Source organism: Nerophis lumbriciformis, linkage group LG25, assembly GCF_033978685.3.
Source record: "Nerophis lumbriciformis linkage group LG25, RoL_Nlum_v2.1, whole genome shotgun sequence".
Taxonomy (NCBI): domain Eukaryota; kingdom Metazoa; phylum Chordata; class Actinopteri; order Syngnathiformes; family Syngnathidae; genus Nerophis; species Nerophis lumbriciformis.
In genome coordinates this window covers 39,738,944-39,752,254 of record NC_084572.2, presented here as the reverse complement: position 1 = coordinate 39,752,254, position 13,311 = coordinate 39,738,944, and the positions used below count along the sequence as shown (strand labels likewise).

The 13,311-nt window shown below is 44.5% G+C and overlaps 1 long non-coding RNA gene across 2 annotated transcripts in view; it reads right to left on the bottom strand.

Annotated features, from left to right (window-relative positions):
- The window catches only part of LOC133621939 (uncharacterized), a 102,467-nt gene that overhangs the window by 41,257 nt on the left and 47,899 nt on the right, over positions 1-13,311 (bottom strand). Inside the window, exons 5-6 of one of the 2 annotated variants that reach the window (XR_009817713.1) lie at positions 7,012-7,048; positions 5,952-6,886 (exon numbers count right to left, since the gene is read on the bottom strand). The exons of the other annotated variant lie outside the window; for it this stretch is intronic. This is a non-coding gene — a long non-coding RNA (uncharacterized lncRNA). Of the gene's footprint in view, positions 1-5,951; positions 6,887-7,011; positions 7,049-13,311 lie in introns of those variants that run through there. 2 annotated transcript variants of the gene reach the window in all.

Sequence of the window (13,311 nt, the reverse complement as noted above, 5' to 3'; positions counted from 1 at the left end):
GTGGCACTGGGAGCAGGTGGGTAAAGTGTCTTGCCCAAGGACACAACAGCAGTGACTAGGATGGCGGAAGCGGGGATTGAACCTGGAACCCTCAAGTTGCTGGCACGGCCGCTCCACCAACCAAGCTATATCGCCCCTAACCCTAACCCTAACCCTAAACCTATCCCTACCCCTACCCCTACCCCTACCCCTAACCCTACCCCTAAACCTAACCCTACGGTTAGGGTTAGAAGAAGAAGTCAGCGTACCATCTGTCATGTTCAAACACTGAGGACATCTATTAAACAAGACAAAAGGCAAGGAATCAAACAGAGACAGAATTCAATTTGGACTCAATATTGAGGAGAGACATGGCCACTGCACTCTCTGTACAGTCCTGCACCACGCTCTGACCAAGAAGGTTTTCGTCTCCTCATTTATTCAGATGTTCAATGTTCACGCACCAACACATGTCACAGCAGGAATGGGAAGTATGTAAAACAGTCATTGTTTTCAGTCTCATTGAAGTCCAAGAAGAGGATTTCTCGGGCTTGGGCTCTTCCTGGATCCAGCTGGGGCAGGTGTTGGAGGACAATGGATAACCCCTCCCGTCTCCTGACCACAGGGACTTCAAGAGGGCAGCGGGTCGTAAATAGCGTTGACCTCGGTTACCAAATAGTTGGAAGAGAGTTTGTGAAATACTTCAGAGAGAGTTCGTTTAACACTTCAAAGAGAGTTCCTCTGGAAGTTGAGCAGATCCTGCCATCTGTCCGTGTTGAAATCACAGTGGCGTTTCACGAGCTTTCTTCCTCTTGTTAGGCCTCGAAAGACAGCATTCATAATACAACGTTTCTTTTGTGATAACTTACAAACAATTATTCCAACACCATCAAACTAAAGTCCCAAACAAATGTTGTTTTATGGTGTGTGATAATGATCATCTCTTCTCTTACTCTGACAGCCTGCGGCAGCGGCATCAAACGCGGTGTCAAAGCGTCGCGAAGCACTTTTAACGCGCGCACAAAAAGTCATTTCCGCATGAAATGGCGGCACGTCCCGCAGATAAGTCTCAACTGATGAGCGCCTCGCAAAATCACCGGCAATTTCCCTTTAATCAGCAGCGAGTCTGTGAGTGTTGAATCACGGCTGACGTGATTTGAAGACTGACAGAAAGTGTTGAGCGAGGACAGAAGTGTTGTTTTGAAGACTTCCATCAAGGACAGAAGTGTTGTTTTGAAGACTTCCATCAATGATTCAGTCTTACAGGCAGGACAGAAATAAGGCTGGTTACTAGTGAAATATTGATGAAGGTGCCTCAATTATTCATCTCTGCAAGGAAAGATGCTGTTGACCTCCTGATGTGAGAGGTCACCAGCTACTTCTTTTCTCCTGCACACACACGCACACACACACACACACACACACACACACACACACACACACACACACACACACACACACACACACACACACACACACACACACACACACACACAGATACACACACACACACACATGGTTGGCAGCTGCTTGTGAAAGTCATGTGAGCTGCCACTACAAGCACACATTATTCCACTAGCTCGGCGTGTGTAATGGAGGTGGCGGTTGATTTATTTTGTTTACTGATGCGTCCTGCGCCCGCCGCCTCGCGCGGTCACGTCGTCGCACTCCTTCTCTTAAAAGATTCACAAGCCGTCGGTTCATTTTTCAATATTTACAAAATCGCCGGCTGTCTTTTCATTTCCAGGGCCAGCCTAAGCAGGGAAGCCCAGACTTCCCTCTCCCCAGCCACTTCGTCCAGCTCCTCCCGGGGGATCCCGAGGCGTTCCCAGGCCAGCCGGGAGACATAGTCTTCCCAACGTGTCCTGGGTCTTCCCCGTGGCCTCCTACCGGTCGGACGTGCCCTAAACACCTCCCTAGGGAGGCGTTCGGATGGCATCCTGACCAGATGCCCGAACCACCTCATCTGGCTCCTCTCCATGTGGAGGAGCAGCGGCTTTACTTTGAGCTCCTCCCGGATGGCAGAGCTTCTCACCCTATCTCTAAAGGAGAGCCCCGCCACCCGGCGGAGGAAACTCATTTCGGCCGCTTGTACCCGTGATCTTGTCCTTTCGGTCATGACCCAAAGCTCATGACCATAGGTGAGGATGGGAACGTAGATCGACCGGTAAATTGAGAGCTTTGCCTTCCGGCTCAGCTCCTTCTTCACCACAACGGATCGATACAGCGTCCGCATTACTGAAGACGCCGCACCGATCCGCCTGTCGATCTCACGATCCACTCTTCCCCCACTCGTGAACAAGACTCCGAGGTACTTGAACTCCTCCACTTGGGGCAAAATCTCCTCCCCAACCCGGAGATGGCACTCCACCCTTTTCCGGGCGAGAACCATGGACTCAAACTTGGAGGTGCTGATTCTCATCCCAGTCGCTTCACACTCGGCTGCGAACCGATCCAGTGAGAGCTGAAGATCCTGGCCAGATGAAGCCATCAGGACCACATCATCTGCAAAAAACAGAGACCTAATCCTGCAGCCACCAAACCAGATCCCCTCAACGCCTTGACTGCGCCTAGAAATTCTGTCCATAAAAGTTATGAACAGAATGGGTGACAAAGGGCAGCCTTGGCGGAGTCCAACCCTCACAGGAAACGTGTCCGACTTACTGCCGGCAATGCGGACCAAGCTCTGGCACTGATCATACAGGGAGCGGACTGCCACAATCAGACAGTCTGATATCCCATACTCTCTGAGCACTCCCCACAGGACTTCCCGAGGGACACGGTCGAATGCCTTCTCCATGTCCACAAAACACATGTAGACTGGTTGGGCAAACTCCCATGCACCCTCAAGGACCCTGCCGAGAGTATAGAGCTGGTCCACAGTTCCACGACCAGGACGAAAAACCACACTGTTCCTCCTGAATCCGAGGTTCGACTATCCGGCGTAGCCTCCTCTCCAGTACACCTGAATAGACCTTACCAGGAAGGCTGAGGAGTGTGATCCCACGATAGTTAGAACACACCCTCCGGTTCCCCTTCTTAAAGAGAGGAACCACCACCCCGGTCTGCCAATCCAGTGGTACCGCCCCCAATGTCCACGCGATGCTGCGGAGTCTTGTCAAGCAAGACAGCCCCACAGCATCCAGAGCCTTAAGGAACTCCGGGCGGATCTCATCTACCCCTGGGGTCTTGCCACCGAGGAGCTTTTTAACTACCTCAGCAACCTCATCCCCAGAAATAGGAGAGCCCACCACAGACTCCCCAGGCACTGCTTCCTCAGAGGAAGACGTGTTGGTGGGATTGAGGAGGTCTTCGAAGTATTCCCTCCACCGATCCACAACATCCGCAGTCGAGGTCAGCAGAACACCATCCTCACCATACACGGTGTTGATAGTGCACTGCTTCCCCTTCCTGAGGCGGCGGATGGTGGTCCAGAATTGCTTCGAAGCCGTCCAAAAGTCGTTTTCCATGGCTTCCCCGAACTCCTCCCATGTCTGAGTTTTTGCCTCTGCGACCGCTGAAGCCGCACACCGCTTGGCCTGTCGGTACCTGTCCGCTGCCTCAGGAGTCCTATGAGCCAAAAGAACCCGATAGGACTCCTTCTTCAGCTTGACGGCATCCCTCACCGCCGGTGTCCACCAACGGGTTCTAGGATTACCGCCACGACAAGCACCAACTACCTTGCGGCCACAGCTCCAGTCAGCCGCCTCGACAATAGAGGCGCGGAACATGGTCCATTCGGACTCAATGTCCAGCACCTCCCTCGTGACATGTTCAAAGTTCTTCCGGAGGTGGGAATTGAAACTTTCTCTGACAGGAGACTCTGCCAGACGTTCCCAGCAAACCCTCACAATGCGTTTGGGCCTGCCAGGTCTGTCCGGCATCCTCCCCCACCATCATTTCCGTGCTAGTAAAAAAAGAAAAAGAAAATGTGGATGGCATGCTAACCCTCCATCAACTTCTTCTTATTCCTGACATTGTTTGATTCTGTTAGAGGCTCACATGTGGCTCTTTAGGCTCCCTGGGGCTTTTTCAAAAATGTATGAAAATGGGAAGAAATGGGAGGCAATATATTTTTTGTTTTAATATGATTTCTGTAAGAGGACACACACCTTGCTAATTGTTGGACAATCAAACTACCATCCACACACTCCACTCACCTTGGACAATCAAACTACCATCCACACACTCCACTCACTTTGGACAATCAAACTACCATCCACACACTCCACTCACTTTGGACCATCAAACTACCATCCACACATCCCACTCACTTTGGACAATCAAACTACCATTCACACAGTCCACTCACCTTGGACAATCAAACTACCATCCACACACTCCACTCACCTTGGACAATCAAACTACCATCCGCACACTCCACTCACCTTGGACAATCAAACTACCATCCGCACACTCCACTCACTTTGGACAATCAAACTACCATCCACACACTCCACTCACTTTGGACCATCAAACTACCATCCACACACTCCACTCACCTTGGACAATCAAACTACCATCCACACATCCCACTCACTTTGGACAATCAAACTACCATTCACACAGTCCACTCACCCTGGACAATCAAACTACCATCCACACACTCCACTCACCTTGGACAATCAAACTACCATCCACACACTCCACTCACCTTGGACAATCAAACTACCATCCGCACACTCCACTCACCTTAGACAATCAAACTACCATCCGCACACTCCACTCACCTTAGACAATCAAACTACCATCCACACACTCCACTCACTTTGGACAATCAAACTACCATCCACACACTCCACTCACCTTGGACAATCAAACTACTATCCACACACTCCACTCACTTTGGGCAATCAAACTACCATCCACACATTCCACTCACCTTGGACAATCAAACTACCATCCACACACTCCACTCACCTTGGACAATCAAACTACCATCCACACACTCCACTCCCCTTGGACAATCAAACTACTATCCACACACTCCACTCACCTTGGACAATCAAACTACCATCCACACACTCCACTCACCTTGGACAATCAAACTACCATCCACACAGTCCACTCACCTTGGACAATCAAACTACCACCCACACACTCCACTCCCCTTGGACAATCAAACTACCATGCACACACTCCACTCACCTTGGACAATCAAACTACCGTCCACACACTCCACTCACCTTGGACAATCAAACTACCATCCACACACTCCACTCACCTTGGACAATCAAACTACCGTCCACACACTCCACTCACCTTGGACAATCAAACTACCATCCACACACTCCACTCACCTTGGACAATCAAACTACCATCCACACACTCCACTCACCTTGGACAATCAAACTACCATCCACACAGTCCACTCACCTTGGACAATCAAACTACCACCCACACACTCCACTCCCCTTGGACAATCAAACTACCATGCACACACTCCACTCACCTTGGACAATCAAACTACCGTCCACACACTCCACTCACCTTGGACAATCAAACTACCATCCACACACTCCACTCACCTTGGACAATCAAACTACCGTCCACACACTCCACTCACCTTGGACAATCAAACTACCATCCACACACTCCACTCACTTTGGACCATCAAACTACCATCCACACACTCCACTCACCTTGGACAATCAAACTACCATCCACACATCCCACTCACTTTGGACAATCAAACTACCATTCACACAGTCCACTCACCTTGGACAATCAAACTACCATCCACACACTCCACTCACCTTGGACAATCAAACTACCATCCACACACTCCACTCCCCTTGGACAATCAAACTACCATCCACACACTCCACTCACCTTGGACAATCAAACTACCATCCACACACTCCACTCACCTTGGACAATCAAACTACCATCCACACAGTCCACTCACCTTGGACCATCAAACTACCACCCACACACTCCACTCCCCTTGGACAATCAAACTACCATCCACACACTCCACTCACCTTGGACAATCAAACTACCATCCACACACTCCACTCACCTTGGACAATCAAACTACCATCCACACAGTCCACTCACCTTGGACCATCAAACTACCACCCACACACTCCACTCCCCTTGGACAATCAAACTACCATCCACACACTCCACTCACCTTGGACAATCAAACTAACATTTTACAAGTTAAAACAGTTCCATAAATTCCCAGAATTCCTGGTTTTCCAAAGCCCTATTTTCATCTCTTCCTGGAAAGTTTTCACAGTCCACATTTTTCAGCCGTTTTGGACCATTCCACTTTCAAAACGTTCCTCTTGGTTGGGACGAGAAAGGCTATCTTTTAAAAAAAAATTCAAATTCAAGCGATTGGAAGCGTTCCAACACTCACACACTCCCCCTGGTGGACATTCAAGCATTTGCGCACATAGGGCATTCACACGCACTTGCCACCGGATTTGCACATTCTAGTTAGCATTGTTGTTGATGGGGAAGGGATCTGTGGTTCCTATCACGTGACAGTCTTCCTCATGATCTGAATCTTTGTGAGATGGATACTATTTTGATCATATATATTCATTTGCAAACATTGGAAGTCTTTTGGTGTGATACATCATATATTTATATATATATGATAATAGCTTCAATGCTATTGCTACTTTCCATTTACAGAAATGTTATTAAACACAGGAACTATTCTGACATATAAAATGCCAAAAAAATCCATCTCTTTTAACATCAAAATATATATATTGTCAGATAGAAGACGGAGGGGATTAGGTGTAAGCATCAAGATGGCGGTTTGAGCCGCTTTGTCCTTCACGTAGGTCAAGAGGACGGACGGGATGGAAGGGAAGGTGGGAGGTGATGGATAGCATCTCCCTCCTCAAGGGATGCAGGGATCCAGAGAGGGGATAAAAAGGTGAGCACACTGGCAAAATGAAAAGATGGAGATAGGAGTTAGTGGTAAGTGAGGACATAGAGGGCAAGGTATGGATTTGGAGGAATGGCCAGGATGAGATCAAAGAGGAGAGAAGATAGTTGGAGTTTGTTTACCTGATTGCATTTCTGACATGCTCATTCAGGTATTTGGCTGCATTGCACATCACAAGGATGGTTTTAGATGGCGGGTGGAGATAAAAGAAAAGAAAAAAACAGTGTTAAGAGTTTAAAGAGATGATCTCAAATCTATCTTGAGAAGAATGAGGTGTTAAGGAACACGGAGAAGGCTTGCAGGGTTTGTCCAAGCTCGTCCGGAAATGATGAGGTGGGCAGCTAAAAGTCTCCCTAGATTTATCGCTGCCTTGTTTTGGACTCGAGGGACCGGCAGACGTCAGAGGAGCAAGTCTGCTGGGACACGGTTAGGACATTTGTACAAGTCCTACTGGCACCCGTATTTATTTAGCCCTATGTCAACGCCTCTCAGAGACCACCAGACCGTGGCCGGCCAATGTAGACTAGTTTGCAGGACTAAAGACCGAGTAGGAGAGTTGACCAACGACGGACTGATCCAAGTCAGAGGCCAAGACATTTTAGAACAGCACACACCTAATGTTGCTTGCAACGTGACCCCAGGGTGCAGAGACCAGCCATACATTTGCTGACTAATATTTGTTGACCTTTTGATCGTCACCAATTGTCGGAGGCAGATATTTACATATATCTGAATTTAAGTTGTACTTCTTTCATTTCTTAGTCATATTTGAACACAGCTCGTTTATTCTCTTGATGCTCTGTCAGCAAGTATACTATGTGTGTAAACCTTGAGTTCTTTGGAATGTGTTTAGACTAGCATTTGTTTGGTCTACAGAGATGGAAGGAGAGAGGGGTTTTTGGCGTTGGGAAGACAGACCATTTTGGGTGTGCGCGATAGAAGGTTCTAGGGTTAGACTGGTCTCAATCAAAATGTATATTGGCAAAGCTTTGAGAATATACAACAAAATACCTATTCTGTCTCTGGTGGTTTTTCAACTCAGCTTTAAGTGTCGGAAAGAACTTGGGAGCGAATTGTGACTTGAATTCCCTGGGAGGAACAACTGGTCCAAAACGCAACACAACCTATTTACTCCTGAAGAAAATAAGACGGTAACTAATCAAAACAAATGCACGTCGACTAAAACGACGACATTTAAGTCAACGGATAAAAAAAACAAGGTTTAAAATAAAAACTTGGAGACATAATTATATCATCATATTCATGTTAGCATATTTAGCTATTAGCGCTCCACATGCTATTATTATATGAATACCTGTCATGACAATTATGAGCTTCTGGTATTTGGTTTTAGTTCCTCACCTGTCCCTGATAGCCAATCAGGACACACCTGTTGCTGGTCGCCAAGCAGGATGCTTTATATGCCAGCCTTGGACCACCTGGACCAGGTGGTTTTTTAAAGTATATAAACATACATGAATGTGTTTTTCAATTGTTAATTACATATATTTTACATGTATTATTAATATTGGTAATGTAAAGTAGGTACAGTATAGATGCATGGTGCATACTCTGATACAATAGGTGGTGGTAAGCACCGTCCAAGCTATGGCTGCAACAAGCCAGGAAAGTAAAACAAGATGAGAAAGAATGAACAAGGCTGGATCGAAGCTTGACTTTTGTGCTTTTTGATTTGCCTTGTAACAAAATATGCACAGTTTCCCCCAATGCTTCCAGTGCTTTCCCTTGCTACACTCTTCATTTTTCTTCATGAATACATTTAACCTGCAATTTGCATGCCATCTCTACATCCTGGGGTCCAGACCAACAACAGTGGTGGTGGTATACTGTTCTGTATTCTGTATAGTCAAAGCCCACGGGGAAATTATTCCATTTATTTTTTGGTTTTGTAAAAATAAATACTGAAAGTATTTTTCAAAACCCCAAACTTTGTGCTAGGTTTGGGTTGGAGGCCCTTACCTTTTTGACCAATATTTCCACTGAAATAATAACCCTGAATTAGTAATCTTACTCAATAATGTTATGTAACAGATTACAACCTTGTCAAATGATATAAACATGTTGATCACAAAGATATAAAATACTAAAAATAAGTAATAACCTAATATAGTCCATACAAAGAGGGACAAGTGGTAGGAAATGGATGGATGGATGGACAAAGGGATATTATTTCCGTACAATTAATTTGTAAATAAACTAAAATGTGTTTTTAACAAAACTGTCAATAACATTTCAGTGCATATGCAAATACAGCTTTACCACTTTAGTCATCATTTTTGCACTTAAGAAACTTCTCGATGACTTTAGCTCCAGACTTCTTCTGTTTGTTTGGTATTGTCACTACTGCCACACGTGGTGGAAAAGTGTATTACAGCTGAGAAACAAAGGTTTTTGGGCCACCCCCCAAGGTGGCGCTCGCGGTCCAACATTGGGCCCTATGGTTGAATAACACTGTTGTAGGTTACAACGCATGTTATCGTTTATTAGCATCAACATTGCATCTTTTTGCCCATTTTTTTTCGTAAATTTGTACAGTTTGTTTGTTCCCTATTGGACAATATGCAAAACTGGAGATGTGGGCCACACTTTGGACACGCCCCCTCTCCTTCAGTGTGAAGGTCCTTGGCCTGAAGAACATGGCAGACCCCTGCTTTAGAAGACCGTCAAAACTTTTAGCCAGAAAGATGAAATAATATGAGTGCCGTAGTGTTAACGCTAAGATCATTAGCCTAGTGCAGGGGTGCTCATTACGTCGATCGCGATCTACCGGTCGATCTCGGAGGGTGTGTCAGTCGATCACCAGCTAGGCATTAAAAAAATAGTCCTAAAAATGAGCGATCATAAATCTTCACTATGACGTCACTTTCGTCACTTGATTGACATTCACGGCACCCGAGGGTCTTTTGAGATGACGCTGGCTGCTGCCAGCTCATTAAAATTACCGACTGGAAGGCGAGAAACACTTTATTTCAACAGACTCCAAAGACCGACTGCACAGTTGCACAATAAAAGCTCTGCTTCATCCTGCCTGCGCTACCAAAATAAGAGTCTCAGAAAGCTGGCGTGCACAAGCTAGCAAGCTACGGAGTTTGCCGACAATGTATTTCTTGTAAAGTGTATACAAAGGAGTACGGAAGCTGGACAAATAAGATGCCAAAAACCAACCACTTTCATGTGGTATTGGACAGAAAGGAGGACTTTTTTTCTCCTCCATTCGAAAATGCGGACGTTATCATCACCACTGTCTGATTCCAATCAATGCAAGTCATCACAATCAGGTAATACACCAACTTATATTCTTGTCTTCATGAAAGAAAGGAATCTATATGTGTTAAACATGCTTGTATTATCTTTAACCACCTTTAACTTGTTAACAATAATAACTATATGTGTTAAACATGCTTGTTTTATCTTTAACCACCTTTAAGTTGTTAACAATATTAACTATTTGTGTTAAACATGCTTGTATTATTTTTAGCCACCTTTAACTTGTTAACAATATTAACTATATGTGTTAAACATGCTTGCATTATCTTTAAACACCTTTAACTTGTTAACAATATTAACTATATGTATTAAACATACTTGTATTATCATGAAACACTTTTAATGTATTAACAATATTAACTATATGTGTTAAACATGCTTGCATTATCATTAAACACCTTTAACTTGTTAACAAAAACATATATTTCATAAATAAGTAAATATAAATGATATATATGAATGAGGTAGATCCCCACGACTTGATCAATTGAAAAGTAGCTCGCCTGCAGAAAAAGTGTGAGCACCCCTGGCCTAGTGGATGTACAGCAAGCGCACCTTTCAAGTCAAAATAACAAAACAGGTAACCAGGCAACTGATTGATGTGGAAATATTTGAAGATATTATTTTTTTTCTGTTTGTTTCACAACAAGTGTTGCACAAACACAAAGAGACAGCATTTCTAAAGATGCCCCAAAAAAACAGAACTTTGTGGCGTCTTTCCTCGCATCCCAGAATAGACCAGCGCCGTGTTTGCGATGGCAACGCCTCAGACGAGGACTGGTGTGCGTGTGCTAAGTGAAGGTGTTGGAGAGATAGTAATTATGCGTCTTTCAGGGGTAGAACAACAACAAAACAATCAATAAACCACACTCTGCCATCTGCAAAGCCACCAATGCGGTCGATGCAAGACGTCTGATTGCCACTGGAGATGAAAGGTTTGATCAATGCAAGTCATGTCTCACTCCGATGGGCTCTTCACCTGCCACATAAATGCAGTTGTACACATTAATACCACTTACCAACCACAATCACAACGCTGCAGGTTGGCCTGCAGACAAAGCATCAACCATTTATTCACAATTAACCTTCCACACTTAACAAGTTGTCTTTCCAAAACATGGCGCCAACCTGCGGCGTCATTAACCGCCACAATCCTTGTCATTAACGCTTCAGGGAGAAAACATGCTTTTGGCGAGCTTTTTCATGTTTCCAGCGTGAAAGCAAAGCTAATAAAGAGACGGCTGTGAGACCATCAAACATGACTTTTAACGCCATCACCTGCTACATGTTTTAGACTGGCACGTTTGAATCTAAGCATGTTTTATTCTGTTTCACACGCAGCGTTTAGTAGGCTCTTAGCGTTAGCAAGCTGCGGGCTACAAACAACGTAGAATATCTTGGAAAAAGGCGTGTTGTCTGTTTAACATATTTTCCAGACTATAAGCCGCACTCACTACATTTGAGAAAGAAAGAAAACAAATCTGATATATTAGCCACACAGTTGTAGATATATACATTGTGAAAAGACAAATATTTTGTAAAGGTTTATTTACATACCTTAACGGTTTCCGTACAGGTAACAATTAAGTAACATACAAGAACAAAAAAACATATGTAAATAAACATTAACAAAATCTTTCTGTGTAAAGAACTCATTTCACAACATATAGTCTGGTGCAGCTATATATATATATATATATATATATATATATATATATATATATATATATATATATATATAAATATATATAAATAAACAAATATGCATTTTTTTCCCCGCTGTATCGTCCAGAAAATACGGTAGTATTAAAGGGCAACTATACTTTTTCGTAATTTTGACTATCGTTCACAATCATTACGAAAGACAAGACGATGGATATACATATATATATACCAGTGACGTGCGGTGAGGTTGATGGCTGGTGAGGCACTGACTTCATCACAGTCAGATTTACAAACATATGAACCCTAAAGAGTATCTTATTCACCATTTGATTGGCAGCAGTTAACGGGTTATGTTTAAAAGCTCATACCAGCATTATTCCCTGCTTGGCACTCAGCATCAAGGCTTGGAATTGGGGGTTAATTCCCCAAAAATGATTCCCGGGCGCAGCGCCGCTGCTGCCCACTGCTCCCCTCACCTCCCAGGGGGTGATCAAGGGGATGGGTCAAATGCAGAGGACAAATTTCACCACACCTAGTGTGTGTGTGACAATCATTGCTACTTTAACTTAACTTTAACTTTACACATACAAACTGTAGCACACAACAAAGCACATTTAATAAAAAAAACGTTGTTATGGTTGTGCTGGATTAATGCACCCCCGCCGTAGAATGCACCCCCTGACGGGAGTGTTGTATCAACTAAAGCCCACACTTAAATTTTCCACGTGCAAGATTGAATCTATTTCAAAAAGTTATTTAATAAAAAGCCAAAAAGTGCAAAAACAATAATGTTCGTGTTGGAGGAGTTGTGAATGAATGAAATATGAAATCCGTGCTGCAGTCTGCAGGTGTACCTAATGTTGTGTCCCTGCAGTCGTTCACGGCTCATCCAACGCGAGCATTGTTGTTTTTGCACTTTTTGGCTTCTTGTTGGGTGACTTTTTTGAGTGGGTTCAGTCTTGCACGTGGGGGGTTTGGGTGTGGGCTTTGGTTGGTGGGGCACTCCCGTCGGGGGGTGCGTTCTACGGCAGGAGTGCATTAACCGGCACCAGGAGGCGGAATTACTGCGAGCCTCACACAGTGCGTCTTCGTAGCAGTTTTGTGATTGTTCAGCACAAGAAATACGTTACACACATACAGCTGTTGACAAAATACACTGTACATTATATACCTCAGCTAACTAAACTATGGAAATGTATAATATAATTCATATAGCAATACGGTCTCACTGCACAGCAGGCCAGCAGTTAGCCGAGTCCACAATCCATGTTGAGGCGCTGAGTGACGTGCCTCAACTGGCTGCTGATCACCGCACCGTCTCTTCTCAGTATTTGAACGGCAAATGTGAAAATTCAGCGATTTTGAATAAAAATAATCTAAAACTGGTGAAGTTAAATGGAAAATAACTTTATAGTATAATCACTGGATACATATAACAATTTAATTAATTTTTTTCTTTTTACATTTTT